Raw genomic sequence first — 16,906 nt, forward strand, 5'->3', positions numbered from 1 at the left:
TTGTTTATAAGATAAAAAAAAAAAAAACAACCTAGTACATGTATGTGTGCAGTCCATGTTTCAGCTGCAATAAAGCATTTAGCTAGAAAAGAGTGAAGCAACTGACAGCAAGTCTGTAGCAATGGAAAGGTACAGCAAGATGAATACCCTGCTGAGTTTCAATAAATTTGCTGGTTTTATAAAGGAGTTTTTAAAATTTCTATAACATGGTTAATAGAGACCTCATAATTGCTAGTAACCCTGGTTAATCACGGCTGGCACCTGGCTGCTTCTCCCCTTTGAGCATTTTTCAGCACATTTGGTAGGGTTGTAATTAAAATTAGCAAATTAATTATGTGTTAACCTTGCGGTAATTTAAGAAGCTATTATATTTTCATTTCTCTATTTAGCTCAAGCATTTTTTAAATATTTTTTTTTTTTTTAAATCTTGGACAGCTTTCAGCTGGGTACCTTATCAATTAAAATGAATCTCAAATTATTCGCAAATATTAGACATTTTCACCCATCGAGATTTTGTTCTTGGCAATCAGCACATTTAAAATATGCAGAAAATCGTGTACACCAAACACACATATTGGAGAAAAATAGGTTCTGAAACTGCATTTAGTTCTGCAAGCATCAAAGTACAAATGTCTCATGATCCTGATGCAAGACTGAGTTAAGGTTATTAAGTAGCCACAGAGTGTAGCTTTTATGTCAATTTACAAAATTCCTACACCAATATAATTTCATGGACTGCAGTGGAGTCATATCAATGTACGCTGAAATTGATGTGAACAAAGTATCCTTCAATACAATTCCATTTTCTTACGTCCTACAAGAAACACCATAGAAAAGTCCGATTTTTCCTCATTTAAGCAACAATATTTATTCTTGTTGAAACATAGCTGAGAAACCTAAACAGATGCCTTTTTCCAGTTTTGTGTTCACCGTCACTTAAGAATGAAGCAAGTTATCTACATAACAGGGTTATAACCAGTATTTATTTCTAGCTTCATTCAGCTTCCATCTAACAATAGTCAATTTTTTTATGCTATAAAATCTGTCACTTCTGCCACCTTTTCTGTACTTTTTATTTTGCAGAAGCTAATTTTAGTGTTAAAACACTGCACAAATCTAGCTGTCCATCAACGATGAGCGCTGCTTGCAAACTCAGACACTTTCAATTCATTACGGCAAATGGAATTTATAACCATGATCTTTTCACATGTCATGGCTGATGGAACAAGTTTAATCCTATTTGGAAAGTGAATGACTTTGCTATTGCAGGTCAACTGCAAATGAATCCTTCTTGCTTTCTTTTCTTCCTCAGTGTTGAATCAGAGAATGTTCCTCTTTAAAGATTGCTTCCTTGGGTCAGTCGTGTACTGGACCTCTATCCACTCAATTTTACATTTTTAATTTACAAAATCAATAGAGTTTTCCTAAAGTTCATCTCTAAACTTGAGCCCTTTTGAAAGTATATTTGATTTAGGCTCATGGTGTAGGATACTAATTGAGTGGTAAATTACTTTTCACAAGGCCTGTCTGCCAAGATACCAAAACTAAGCAGCAGTTTACTTAATGGAAGAAAAAGAGCACCAGTGTATGAGTCTCTGTTGATTATGTCAGAAAAGTTGAATAATACATAGACCTATTTCAGGACTAGAAGGCTTTCTTATGGCAGTGCCGTCCTTGTCTTTAGCTTTTGTCAACTGATGTTTAGGGAGATGCAAACCAGCTTCTTAAACCAGCAGAGCTGAGAAAACAGGACTCGCTCTCAGTTGTATAGGTTCCTCCTTTACTTCATTGATCTCCTTAAACCAGCAGGGTCATGCCAGCACTGCCCTACCCACACTGGGGACAAAGGAAAAAGAAGTGCTGTGCGGGCTGTTTTGGGAAAATCTGCCATGAAAGACACCATGGAAGCAGAAGCAACTGGTAAAAAAAAAAAAAAAAAAATCCTTCAGGCTCTGCTCCCTACCACTATCCTCCTCTCCCAGAGCCATTTCCAGTTTACGGGAGGTGCCCTGCTCCTCTCCTCTCCAGGTGAAAGTCAGCACTCCCCCCTGCTCCCCAGCCCAGCCTCCTCCTGCGTGTGTGTGCTGGAGACGGGCTGGACTGGGGGTGCAGGGGGGAGAACGAAGAAGCAACCCTTCCCCTGCTTGAGCAGCAAGTTAGTATTCCTTTGGCAACATGTCATTAAATACAATATGCCTGAAGAACGGTATAAACAGGGAAAACCATTAGCAGCTTCTCCGTTTGTCGACTACATTGCAGTTTCTTATTCTCCCTGCTTAACATGATGTACGTAAAGACTAAAAAGGGAGAAAATATTATGATTAGATCTGTAAGCTTCTCCTGTGAACCTGTGCAATATTTGTAGCATATGTATAAACATCTCTGCAGGTATAGGAAAATATTATGGATTTGCTTTAGAAATTCAGAATGATTTAAGAAAGCTTGTAATATCAGGAGGGAACTGCAAATAACACCTTTATAAAGTGGTGTATCATGTACCATGGCATTACTTAGGTATTTTCAAAAGCCATAGTATGTCCAGATGGAAGTGATCTATTAGGTGAACTTTTTGAGGACTTTTTCTCCATAGGAAGATGCTGTTATACATTATGGCCAGTTCAGGGAATTGGAAGCAATTCACCTTTCTTCATCTTTGTTTTTTCATCTTTAGATCCATGCACTACATTTGCATACTTGCCTCAGGATGAGTATCTTCATCTCCAAGTCTAGTTTTTGGTTTTGCTGTAGAATTTGAGCTGTATATGTACTATTTTTATGTGTATATGTGTGTTTTGTGTGTGCAGATGCTCACCAGAATACACTATATACGCTTGCTTCATAAAGTTACGTTAAGCTGAAATGAAAGTGCCTACCTCTGACCTGAGAGTGAAAACAGTACAAAAATCACAAACGTTCTTCAAAGGAGCACAGAAAAATCTGTTCTGAAATTCTGTGATGACACAGGCCAGAGGAAACGACGAGTGGACATTTTTTGGCTGTGTTCCCATGCTTTAGGTCTTGCCCGCCTGGCGGCAGAGCCACACACGGCTCTCGGGGCTGCAGGCTCTGCCTCGTCGCAGCATCCTGGCGTGGACATGGACGGAGGAGCCTCAGTCTTCACGTGTCCACCTTCACCTCGTCATCCCACACGGCTAGGCCACGCTCACAGAAGTCAGTAAAAACACATTCACCAATTCACAAATTGCTATGAGGATCTGTCTGTACATCTGCACTAATGGCTAGATAGTCTAAAACAGAATGCTTGTGCGAAACGGCCAGTTTAATCTTTCCTTGGGAATTGGTATTTTCCATAACCTTAATTTGCCTCTGTAGTCTTCAGCTAAATATCTGCACTACCTTTGCACTAGGTGTACTATTTTTTGTTTCTAGGTTTAATTCAACATAAGACATTGCTGTTCTTACCTCCGTGGAAGTATTTTTGCAGTTTTTTCATTCAAGCCTTCTTAAAATGTCCATATAAAAGGAAATCCTGTACAGACTGTTCCATTGCCTGCTTTTACCCCACTCAGTTATTTAACTGTCATTAGTACAGAATTGTTAATGGATCTGGCAACACTCCACTAAAATGGTTTTGTAAAAGCTCAAAAATGGCACATTTTTGTATTGTAAAATAAAGGCACCAGTTGGTTTTGAATAAGCTCTTGCAGGATGTTAATCCTGTCCTTTAAGGACAGGTCTGTAATTTTTACTGTTAACATCCCAGCTTCTTGCATTATTCATAAAGGTATTTATGCAGACAAGATAAATAGGATAATTTACCTCAAAATAAAACACAATGGCTTCAGAACCCAGTGAAAAAGTAAAATTAAAATAATTCAATCTTTTCTAATGCCTCATCACATTTAAGTCACTGTGTGATAATACTGAAAGGAAAACTGTTCAGTGTCATGTAATAGCTAGCAATCTACAGTTTCAATGAGACAGAAGAGTTTTATTATAAAAGTATCTGTTCATCAAACTCTTACTGTGCTCTTTTTCATGCACAAAATATAAGATCCTTATCTTTAGCTCTGTTGATCAGGAGACCTATAAGCAGGAAAAGCACCTACTAAGAGGAAAGGATCAGACAGGTCACAAGCTTCCTGAGTTAAAAATCGCACCCTGGCAGTTAACTCCATTAGTTCCAGAGCATTACAGCTTTGTTTTCTACCGCAGAGGATTTTCTTCAACATAAAAACACCAGAAGAATTCACCCAGCGAACGGAGGCATGAGCTCTGTGTAAAATCCAACCTCTTCTCATCTCCCAGTCTCACATGAGCCTCGCTTCCATGAGACAAGAGACAGCAAGAAAGGGATGTCACTGACAGCACTATGCAAACAGCTTCCCCGCTGCAAAGGAGTCAGTTGACTACTTCAAATAAACCCTGAAAGCAAAGACAACTCCTTTGGATGAGCAGAGATGAAAAATTCTCGAAAAAAAATAAAAAATCTCCCACCTGCCTACCTTTATGCCAAATTCAGCTGATGTAAGCAAATAATAATTCTGCTGGTTTACATAAACTTATATAAGGGCTGAATTCTATCCTTTATTATTAACTCTTACATTGGCTATACTATTAAATCTCTACATTAGCTTTGGCAATCCACTACAGTTACCAAGATGGTCTTGGATTTACTTTTAAACATGTGTAATACAAAGATGAAATACATCGACAATAGTCACCCTTAAAGTCTGTTAGATTTTCCCAGTGCAAAGTAGGAGAGGCTACAACACTCTGACCTTGTCACAGGTTTACAACCCAGCGTGCCTGGAATACCAATGATACAGCAACAGTACAGCAATTTAGCTATTAAACAAATGGTAACTTAGAAGAACACAGATAACTGTATAACTTAGTTATATTTGAATAAAGACTCATGGCTGTCGCTTAACCTCAGGAGGCCAGTTCATTCTTAAGACTACAGAGATACTAAAAATCAGACAGGACAGGGAAGACATCTGTCTGAGCCCTATCTATTGACATTTTTAAGCATCAGTTTCTTATCTCGTATCTTTAAGTGTCTCAGGTGATTCCCCCCTCTGACTGAAGCCAGTAGCAGGCTTTGGGAATTTTTCCTTCACATTTAGCCTCTTTTTTAATTACTTTCTAACTCATTAGGAGATTTTGGGCAAACAATCAGCACCAAATAACATATTTCTCCCTCCTCAGCAGTCACGGCTGTTTTCATAGACTGATTTTAATTGCATTATATTTATATTGGCCTTTGCAGTTCCTTCTCAGGCAGAAGCAGTTTTGCCTGAATAAATGGTATAGGCTTTGGTCCATTTTTCTATTTTGAGGACACAGCAGTAAACCACAAAACTTTAAATTTGTTGAGATAGTGCATACAACTCAAATGAATGAATAATCAAACCCACGCAACAGTTTAATGGTACAAAATGGCTTTCAGGGATAAAAGGTGTGCCCACCACTCATTGTAATTAAAGAACAGCTGTAATATGCTTTATTGTGTAATTCTGGATTGGTGTTATCAAGGTTTTTAATCATCTGAAACTGATGTGCAAATTTAAAATGATGAGTTTAACAATAATAAATGGAATTAAATTGGTATCAGAATAATTACACAGACTAGTTTTACCAGCAGTTTTAAAGATTAATTCTTGTAATATATAGCATCTAATTTACTGAAATTCATTTTTAATACACACTCCAAGATGATGTCTTTATCAGTTTAGTGCATGCCTCTTGCACACCCTCATATTCGTCTATTTGTAAGCTAAATATGCAGCACACTTGGAGTATGCAACCTGAAGGTCCTGGATGGTCCAAATAAACGTTGATTCACAAGACTGAGGCTGAAACAAGAAGGTTTTACTCTCATATTAAAAAACTGCTGGGTGCCGTAGGAAATTAGAATTGCAGCCAGACAGCTCAGTAGAAAGCATGGCAGGAATGTACTAGGCAGGGTGAAGAACTATTTCATATTTAGGATTGCATTTGAGTTTCCATTGCCAACAGGATTTTATTTATCACTCCACAAGCCAGAAACAGACTGACTTCACAATTAGTAGGTTAAGTTTCAAACTGAGGCAGAGGCATTCTGTCAAATTTGAGGCCTATGGTCAACATGTCTCTCAAATTATATCACCTTGAAAACAGCAGGGCTATTAGCCCAACATTTATTGTATCTGAGCTCTTCCCCATGTCTTGGAAGACAAGATCATGCTTGATATAGCTGCCTTGGAGGGAGGTGCGGGGAACATGTCGTTGAAAATAGCCTGCTTGCAAATTCCAGCTGATGCTGATGACTCACAACATCAGGGAAAAAGTTTAGCTCATTGCCTACTAGCAATATCCCACAGTTCTCCATGAATGCTCCTCTCATACCCTCTTGACATTATACTCCTTCTATACATAACAGAGCACTTCGTTGGGACTCTGAATTTATTATTTTTCTACCTACTTAGATAGAAACCGTGTGTGATCTTCATGCTGAGGTCACCCATGTCCCATGTAAATCAATCTGGCAGCATTTTTGTACAGACCACTAGGAAAGGGGTATTTTTAATTTGTTTATATCATTTTGTACAGTAGAATAGAGAGGTATCATGTGCAATTTACAGGTGAGATAACTAAGGCAGAGAGATACAGCGAATCGATCAAAGTTGGCCAAAGCCACTGTGCAAGAAGCTCCTCAATTTTGTAATTCCAGTCCACCACTGTCCTGTCATTTAGGTCACCATTTCTTTCATCCGTATAAAGATGTTCTCAAATAACCAGGCAGAGGCAAGGCCAACCTTCACTCCTCCTCATGACTCATGAACATGAGCTTTTTTTTTGACGAATGTTCAGTGTTTTCATCCCTGATTATTAATTCAATTAAATTGTGATACTGGAGTTGTATCTGCATATATTATACATGAGCAGCTATTCAGAATATTAGATACGCATACTAGAATAAAATGAGAGAAGATCAACAAGAGAGGTCTATCCTGTCAATAGACTGTAATCAATTAAGCCCTCGGCACACAGAGGTATACTTCTACACAGCTAGGATTATGTAGATTTTTTTTTAAAAAAAGGTCAAATCCATCTTAACAGCACAGTATTTTTGTGCACAAAGCTACTTTAAGCCAGTTCAAAGCATAGCTACTCTAAATTCAGATTTATTCGATTTACAATGACTGGTAAAGACCACCCTAAAAACATATTACAGAATGCAGAATTAGTTTTCAGAAAATCTGTGTGGCAAAATACATTAAATATCTGATAAAGAGATTAATATATTAACCAGAAGAAAAATATTTTTGACAAAAGGTTTTGTCATGCTTCAATTAGAGACTTGCACATTCTTTGCCAAGATCACAAAATTTGAGAACAATTAGCTAATGGGGATATATGTTAAAGCAAAATAGTTGATGGGGGCCAACCAGCTGGAAAGCAGCTTAGGAGAAAAGAAGCTGGGGGTCCTGGGGGACACGAAGTTGAATGTGAGCCAGCAAGGTGACCCTGCTGCAAAGAAGGCAAATGGTATCATTGGCTGCATTAGGCAGAGTGTTGTCAGCAGGTCGAAGGAGGTGATCCTTCCCCTCTGCTCAGCACTGGTGAGGCCACACCTGCAGTGCTGGGTCCAGTTCTGGCCTCCCCAGTATGTGAGAGTGATGGAACAACTGGAGACAGACCAGCCATGGACCATGAGGATACGTAAGGGACTGGAGCACGTCACATATGAGGAAAGGCTGAGAGAGCTGGGACTCTTTAGCCTGGAGAGGAGAACACTCAGAGGAATCTTACCAGTGCATATAAATACTTGAAGGGAGGGTGCAAAGAAGATAGAGACAGGCTCTTTTCAGAGGTGCCCAGCGACAGGACCAGAGGCAATGGGCACAAACTGAAACACAGGGGGGTCTGTCTGCACACCAGGAAACACTTCTTCAGTGTGAAGGTGACCAAGCACTGGCACAGGCTGCCCAGAGCAGTTGTGGACTCTCCATTCTTGGAGGTATTCAAAAGCCATCTGGACATGTTCTGGGCAACTGGCTCTAGGTGACTTTGCCTGAGCAGCAGGGTTGGACAAGATGACAACCAGAGGTCCCTTCCAACCTCAACTGTTCTGTCATTCACTGATTCTGTCTCAGAAAGAATGCTCACTCCAAAAAAAATGCTGAGGTAAATTGGATGCAGGCTGCAAAATGGTTCATGAGAGCTACAAAAGATGAATGTAGCCTCTTATAAAAAAGGACACTGACAAACAGCATTCTCTACCCAGCGTACCAATTGTCTGCAATCCAGTGCATTGCACAAAAAGAATCATTTAGATGACACTGGCTCTATGTATAAGAACTTCGTTGATGAGCCTCAGCATTATTATCCAACACTAGCAGACTACATGCACAGTCTTTAGGTACAATGCATACCCAATATATCACTCTATCTAGCACTTGAAATGCTAAAGTTCAACATCAAAATGTCGTAGAAATAGCCTACTATCTTATCTAGCACATTCTGAGACAGAGAATAAATGCTCCCTACCATACACTCTTCGGTGATTTGCCACAACCAATTTTAAAATGACTCACGTGATGAGTCCCCCTCCACTTCACTGGGAAGATTATATTGCAGCCCGATAGCCCACAACGTTAGGAAGTTCTTTGATTAGTTTGAGCCCTTCCATAATCGAACATGGTTCTGACAAAATAACACTTGTCAAAACAACTTCACTGCTAACAGGAGGCAGCAGCTGATGAGAAAATGATAAAAAGCACATTTTGTTCACTGTGGTTGGGGTGAGGTAGTGTTGGCCATTCTCCTTAAAATTCTAGTGGATGCCACTGTGCCAAAGGGCACACGAAGCAAAACCAAATTGCAGGTTTAGATTATAATAGTGTGCACGCCCTATAGCACCCTGAAGAGTTTAATAATAATGGGAAATATTCTCAATTAGGCTTTTTTAATCTTGAAATGATTAACAGCTTCAGAAAAGCATTTTCATTCATACAGTAATAAACTCTCCCAAGGAAGCAAATCCCCAAACAAGCAGTGTAAAAAGAGCTCTTGAGATCATAACCAGAATAATGTAAAGCTCTCTGCATTCTTAATTAGGGGAGAAAATGGTTCAAGAAGTGCTGATCAATACAGCGCAAACAATAAAAACGCAGGCTTTTGGAGAATGTATGAACAGTTCCATAAAAAGGATAAAATTTGTGGTGGATCTTCCACACAGCACACTGGGTTGCAACTGGTCTCATCCAGTGAAAGATCTCCGTCCACCTTGGGATATGTATGTTTATTTCCAATAATAAGAAGGGCACACAAAAAGGACCTAGACAAAAGAACCAAAATAACAAAAGACTGGAAGCGTTGCTTAAGAGGTGAAGTCAAAATTCTTGCATCATTTAGCCTATCTCCCTTTGTTCCTAATGCAAATAAAAACCATTCTCTATTTTGGTCTGCTTGAACTTTCTGCAGTCCCACCACCTTCCATCTGTTCCCCCCACCAGAGCAGTTAAATTTATCAAGGTTCCTAACTCCATCACGCGATGTGCACGTTCATAAAAAGCAGTTTGCTGTTATAATTTCCCATGCACAATCCAGTAAGCCTGAGAAACATGGAAAAAAACCTGCTTTCCCAGTTAACTTGGAAAGCACCGTATTTCATTGCACTAAGTAATGAGTCAAAACGTTGCAAAGAATCTAGTAAAATTTGCAAAACAAACAGTATGAGGATCCCACTGACACGTTCAGAATGAAAGCCAGGATCCATTCCACCTGACTAGAAATGGTCAACAACTGTCCTGTGCATCCTCAAGAGTCAATAAGCCAAGATACTGACTTACAAAAGGTAATACAACTGCTTAATATCTTCTGTTTTCTTCATCAACCCAATCAGAATTCATTTTAAACTTATTTTTTCTATATAACACGTTTCAAAATTTTTTTCAATCAAGTTAAAAATAATTCCCCATAGAAAATTCAGAAACTTTTGTTTTTCATTACAATAAAATATTCAAAAACCTTGAAACTCATCTTAAAATGAGCTCCCCATTTTACACGCAGTTCTAAACATAATTAAAGAGAATAAAGTAAACCACCAGGTATGAAAGCACAGTGTGGCATCCAGTAAACTCCTCCAGGTGAAAACCTCAACAAATGTTCAGGATTAAAAACTTCAGTCATTACTGTTATCCTTCCTTTTAAATACTGCAATGAATATTTCCAAATAAATAAGAAGTGACTGTTCCTTAGCATATAATGTGTGCTTTGAAAGCACACACTCTCTCTTTCATTTTTTAATTAAGACTGAATTTTTAACTCTCTAAACCATTAGTTGCAGACTTTGATCAGACCCCAGTTTTCCCAGCCTGGGTGCTGCTTCAGACATCAATAATTCCAATTAAACCAACTCTGAGATATGACTACATCATTTCACTAAGCAATTAAAAATGTGCAACTGAAATAAGTAGAAAATCCTGAAAGAAAAGCCAGGGGACTCATCAAATGTTAATAATAATAAATAAACTGTGCTTCTATGCCATCTTTCATCCTGCGATCTCAAAATACTTCCCAAGTATTACGTAATATTATAATACTTTGTAAAAAAAGTGGAAAAAAAAAAAACCAAACCCTTTGTTTATTTGATTATATGAAAGAGTGATTATTCAGGATGAAGATACACACTCATTAAAATAATACATTTATCCAAATTGGTTTTGTGCACCCTATTTCACTGAATTAACTAAGTTTTATTATACCTAAGTTGAATGTAATCGTTTTTCAACAGAATTCCCAAAGTTAGGAGTTTCTCATAATAGTTGATTTACTATTTGAATACCACAATGCAACTTGCTCTCTTAAAATGCACTAACCCATACAGCTGTTCTGCAAAAACATCTGCAAAACCTGGCACACAAAACCAGATCTTTTTGCACTAGAAGGATCACTTTGTAGAATCTCAAACAGCTACATGATCTAAATGTTAGTGCTTGGGTTTTTTAGGCAGTTCGAAAGACTCAGTGAATCTACCTAGATGAGTAAATTGAGGATTAGAAGAAACACCTACCTGAGGTTTAACACTGGCGCTACTATTGCCCCGTGTTTGATCTTGAAGAGCTTCTCTGCATACCTGTTTATTTGTAAGCAAAATGTTTGGATGCTACAGAAACCTTCAGTAACTCTTCAGTACGTACTTCAGATTGCATGTAGATTAATGAATGAACATACAGAATGCTGTCATTTTATAAAGGTTTCACACATGCATATATGTGTATGCAGAGTCTCTGTTACAGAGCTTTATTATTAGTAAAATGAGTAGAATCTCTGACACACGGGATAACAGAACATCAAGAATCCAAAAAAAAAGTGATCACATCCGAAAAAAAGCTGTCCTATACATATTTATGCATTTAGTCAAAAGACTACTCTTATGGGAGAAAAAGATGGCGAGAACCAAAAACTGAAAACTTCAGACGGTCCCATCAGATTTATTTTTTTTTCCCCTAATTGCACTGGATATGTTCTTTCTCACACAAGGACAACATCACCTTTCTATGCAAACTACAGTCTCCATCATGCCCATTAGATCATCTCACTGAGATGAGATGCTCCAGACAACGTGATGACTGTGACTCATGTCATGAATAATGACAACAGCAGTGATGGTGTAGCCATGAACATCAGAGGATATGAGCAAGGAAAGGGCTGTAGGGGAAGCTTTTCCACAGTAGGAAACATGACCTAAGCCAACAAATAGTAACAGGCAGCTGCAATTACTCTTAGGGCCACATGAAAGCACCTAATATGTTGCAATCTATGAGATTTAAATCACCAGAGAGTCAATAAAAAAAGAATGCTTATTGCCTGACAGTGATTTAGGCCAATGGTTGCTCTAAAATAGATGACCACTAAATACTAGTAAAGCATGTCACATGCCATTGTCAAGGAACTTGGGACCACCAAAACAAAATATATATTGTCTGGTTTTCCAAAACAAGGTTTTCACAAATATACTGTGTACAGCAAAGGCAAATTGTGAGATGTGCATTTCATTTGGTTCTTAACCTGTACCAACTTAGAAATCCTACAGTCTTCTAATTTATTAAATGCACTAAAAGATACCTTCATTACTTATCCTTCAGTTATATAACATACCATCCCAAAATTCACCAGTCTTTTAGATACACAACTTATTTGCTTTAACGTAAAGTTTGTTGTTTTTGTTTTTTGTTTTTGTTTTTGTTTTTTTTTCTTAAGGAGAGGTCATTTATCATGCTCCTCAGAACATTTTCTTGGTAAAACTACCACAGTTTTCAGTAGGTGAAAATTCAGTCTCCGGCCTTACAGATTTTCAGTCATCAAAATAATTTCAGTTCAAACCACATCACAGCCTGCACACAGCTGTTTCAGAAATGCATCTGAACACACATCCGAACTATAATCAAATCCAATATGGTAATTTCAACAGCTGACAAAAAGGTACCGCCATTAAGATGTTGTCTTCATTTGGTTTAAACCAGTAACATAAAACTGTATTTTAACAAGAAGCTTCTGCAGAATCATCCTGCCGGATGGTTAAACACAAGATACCAAAAAAGATGAAAGGGGGAAGATACTAGCAGAGAAGAAGGAATTAAAATAATAAGAATATTTACAGTTGTCTTCCACTTTAGCCAGCTCTGCCTCTCTAAGCGAGGGAAGAACCAGCATTACTAAGCAAACTTGTTTAAGTGTATTTTTGGGAATTTTTTTACAGAATACAGAAAAGACTGCATTTCATTAGTGTATCCTGGTTTTTATTCTACAGGATGAGAAATAGAAGGGCTGAGTCATCAGCTGCTAGTTCACAAAGACTGACAGCGTTACCTGTGCCAAACTGAAAATGTTTGTTGGGCAGAGCAATCAACAGGTTAAGGGAGGCAGTGCCTGTGGGGAATGCATTCAGTGTAAGGGCAGGATCACACCAGCATCTGGGGGGGCCACTACTGTCTTTTCTGTGTTTCACAAGAATTTCAGAAAGAGTTCACAGAGCCTAATTAACCAAATTCACTTTTCCTTCTTCTTCAGTTACTTTGATTTTGACCTTGCAAAGAAGCACTTGCGTACACAGTCCACTGCTACCTACCCTTTAATGACATTTCCTTCCTATGGGAAGGTGAACATTAAACTGAGGGTTAGCTATTTTATTACAGTGTCACTGGGTAGCAGTCAGATACCAAATGGTACGCAAGGCCCTTTTTGCCTTTGAAAAAGAAAAGGAAAGAAAAAAAGAGCAAAATGTCATTATCCTGCTGTCCTCTATTTACAACAGAAGAAAATCTGTTTCTGATTTTTGAAAAAATTTCTAAATATCTGAGTTCCCAACAGGTGACAAACACCTGTTGTTCATCCCATATAACTGAAATAAGCTAATTATAAGAGGGCTAATTGTATCCCATATTTCCACAACAATCTTGATTCCCAGAAAAGACATCGAAACCTCTTCAAGCAAAAATAGTAGAGTGCAAGATACATCTCACCTAGCTTTAGATGTCTAGCATGTCTAGATATATGTGTATTACAGACAGTTATCTGGTCCCGTTTATAATCGATGGAGAGTTGGGTGCTTTTAGGCAGCAATTCATCTAACACCTACTTCAGATACCTCCTTCCGAGAAGATGCATCATGCATTAGAAATACCTATTTCTCTCCACTGACTGTAACAAGAAGTTTAGCTGACTGCCCCAAAGGCACAGTCATAATCTCTCCCATTAAAACAGGGTAAGACAAATTCTATTTCATTTGGCAACGTATGCATCTACATGAAAAGGAACCAGTGAAATCTGTGCTGAAGGGGTTTGTAAATCTAAATTATGCATCAATCTCAGACTAATTCAAGTCTGGCTGGGGGTCAGGAGGTCTCTGGTCCAAGCTGCTGCACCCAGCAGGTCCCACCATAAGGGCAAACCAGTCTGCTCAGAGCTCCATCAGGGCAGGTCTTGAAAACCTCCAAGGACAGAGACTGCATAGCCTCCCTGGGCTTTTTCCCCATGGGGAGAAAGCTGGAACCTCTCTTGTTCCAATTTGTCTGTTGTCTTTCGCCTCCTCTCCCTGCATCCCCATGAAAAGCCTAGCTCGATCTTCTTAGTAACCTCCCATCGCTGCTGGGGGCTCCTATTATGTCCCCGTGAAGCTGTGTCTGCTCCAGGCTGAACAAGCCCCATCCCTCAGCCTCCCTGCACAGGGCAAGCACTCCAGCGCTGACCAACCTAACGGCTTTCTGCTGATCAAGCTGCAGGTTCCTGATGTTTTTCTTGTTTTGGGGAGGCAAAGCAGGACACAATATTCCACATGTGGCCTCATGAGTACCAAGTAAAGTGGGATAATCACTGCCTTCAGCCTCCTGGCTGTGCTCCTGTTAATACTGCCCCAGCCTGAGAAATTACTCCTTTTGTGTCTGGGATGCCTGCCCATGGAGCAGCCTGTCTCCTTATGACTGATTTCCTCCAGGCAGCTGTCTCCTCCCTGGCCACCACAGGTATTTTAGAGGCCTGTTTCATGCTTCCTTCACTATTCTCTCTGCTTGTTGCTCTGTGGACACTGGCCTCCTGTTTAGATGTGCCCTCTTGAGACATCATAGTCACCTGATGCTCTTTTCCACTAGCAGCAATAATAACTGTAACAGACCACATCAGCTGTGAGGAAGGGCTCCACAGGACCAATGTGCGTTCATTTGCTCAGCCACCTGAAGATGAATTAGAAGAGATCATCTTCAGGGCAGTGTTGTTTGGCTGGCTTGTAGGCCAGTAAGTTACTGGGGCTGTTTCAGCCTCTTTAATGGTCCAGTGGGAGCCACTGGATGAAGGAAACAGTTTGAAAGATATGAAAACAGTGCTTCTAACAATGCTTTAAGGGAGATCTATTTTACAGTGAGCTGTTGTCCGCTTTTTATTGTTCTTTTATCCATTTTTATACCTTCCTGTTTTCTTTTTCTTTCCTTTTTTTTTTTTTTTTTTTTTTTCCTGCTATAGAATAAAAAGTTCAGGTGACAGTACAAGGAAAAGTTTGTGCTAATGTCAGCACAAGTACTCGATACACTGTGTAACACAATGGCTTCCTTTTTTGTTGGACATGCTTTAAGGATTTGTCCCAGCCTGGCTGTTTTTTGGTTGCTCTAACTATTCCAGAAAAGTATTCCTACCCTTTCAAAGCCAAACAATCCACACATGCTCTACTGGCAAATGCACAAACAAGCTTTGTGCCTTCCTGCACACACCAGTGATCATTCATCCCTCGTTTGAATTCTTTGTAAAAGATCTCTGCAACAGAGAGTTTTTGGCCTAAGCGCTCATAGAACATTTCCCCATTTCTGAGATGGAACTAGAATCTTCCAAACTGCTTTAAGAGCTTTCATATTTTATAATCTTTCTCAAAGTTTTAATTTTTACCTTCATTTATACTGCTTTTAGACAAAAGTGCCTCTTTTAAAGATGTTAGAATGCCAAAGACACGAGGTAAGAATTGGCATTCCTGGGAAGAACTGAATATTTATGTATTTGTTTTTCAGGTTAACTGTGATTCTTAATTCAAAAAAATTTTTTTTTTAAATTGCTTCCATCATTAAAAGCCATTAAAATACAGGACAGCATACAAAGTAATCCCTTTACCAATCACTGCCAGCCCTGGAGCAACATACAGCAGCTATTTCACGGCATATAGTTATGCAGGCAAGGACAAAGAGAAAGCGTCCTTGACCACAGACATTAAATTTACTTTCTGAGGTGTCCTTTTCCAGAGGGGAATTTTTCAAGACCCCAACACTGGCTGTATCAATACCATAGACTACACTGTGGTGCAAAAAAGTTCAGCTTCCAATCTCAAATCTGTTGTACTTTCACCTTAGCGTAACAAATGTGAAGGTACTGTATACCCTAATGCAACTCCCATCCTGAGGTGGACATAGTGCCTTACTCGAGATTCATGGACTGCACTTGCAGGAAGGAGATGTGATCCCACAGATGGAGCACATATATAATACCTTCCAAATAACCATATAATACCTTACAAATATTTCATGTCATTAAAAAAAAATAAAATTAAAAAGCCAGGATGGAAAACTGAATTCTAAATGAAACTTCCGTCTTCTTTTTACTACATCAAAGCGTGTCCTGTTTGTTGCAAAGGAGCAGTTCAGCACTGAGATCACTTTCAGTACAATACAGCCAGAAGATGCTTTGAAGTGTCAAACTGTTTCACTGCAATACTAAGAAGAAATGCTTTGATGCACGTGTGTGTGTATAAAGCACTCTAGTTATTACTTAGTAGCTACCCATAATATTTTAAAATAGGTCACCCAAACTGTAATTTCACATTATGATATGTCACTGGAAATAACCTATATCATTACATTACTGTTACTGACATGTTATTAAGCAAGATGGAAATGAACACAAAAGCAACCCTCTGAAATGCAGACATTTCCTATGGAAGGGTATTTGGTGCGTCCATCAGAGAACACTGCGCAAGGGAACAATGACAGGGCTAAAGAATATCACTCAGGTACCCTCTGATTAAATTAGTCGAGAGACACGCACATCCTGAGTCAAACATCCATAAAGACAAGGAGAAGTCTATAAAGAACTGGCCTGCAACCTATCCCCAGGTATGTCCCTCAGAACAACTCCACAGTACTATCTTCTACCCTTGGTAAACAGTGTCTCCACAGGTTAACATCAAATCATATCTGATCTTGTTTCAAAATATGTACTTACAAAAGTTTACTAAAAAAATGTGGATCAGTGAACAGCAGAGACCTGTCGGGCAGAACCTCTACTCTCCCCAGCACAGAGAGCAGTGTCAGCATCTGTAAGAGAAGAGAGCCCAGCCCTTCCCAGCCCAGAAGGGAATTAATCTTCCCATCAGCCCTCGACAACAGCGCACATATTCGACTACAGCGGGATGTAGCAAGGG

General features: G+C 39.1%; 1 protein-coding gene across 2 annotated transcripts in view; it reads right to left on the reverse strand.

Moving 5' to 3' along the window:
• The window catches only part of NELL1 (neural EGFL like 1), a 296,852-nt gene that overhangs the window by 20,903 nt on the left and 259,043 nt on the right, over positions 1-16,906 (reverse strand). The window lies entirely within an intron of this gene.

Source organism: Athene noctua, chromosome 14, assembly GCF_965140245.1.
Source record: "Athene noctua chromosome 14, bAthNoc1.hap1.1, whole genome shotgun sequence".
NCBI classification, from domain to species: Eukaryota; Metazoa; Chordata; class Aves; order Strigiformes; family Strigidae; genus Athene; species Athene noctua.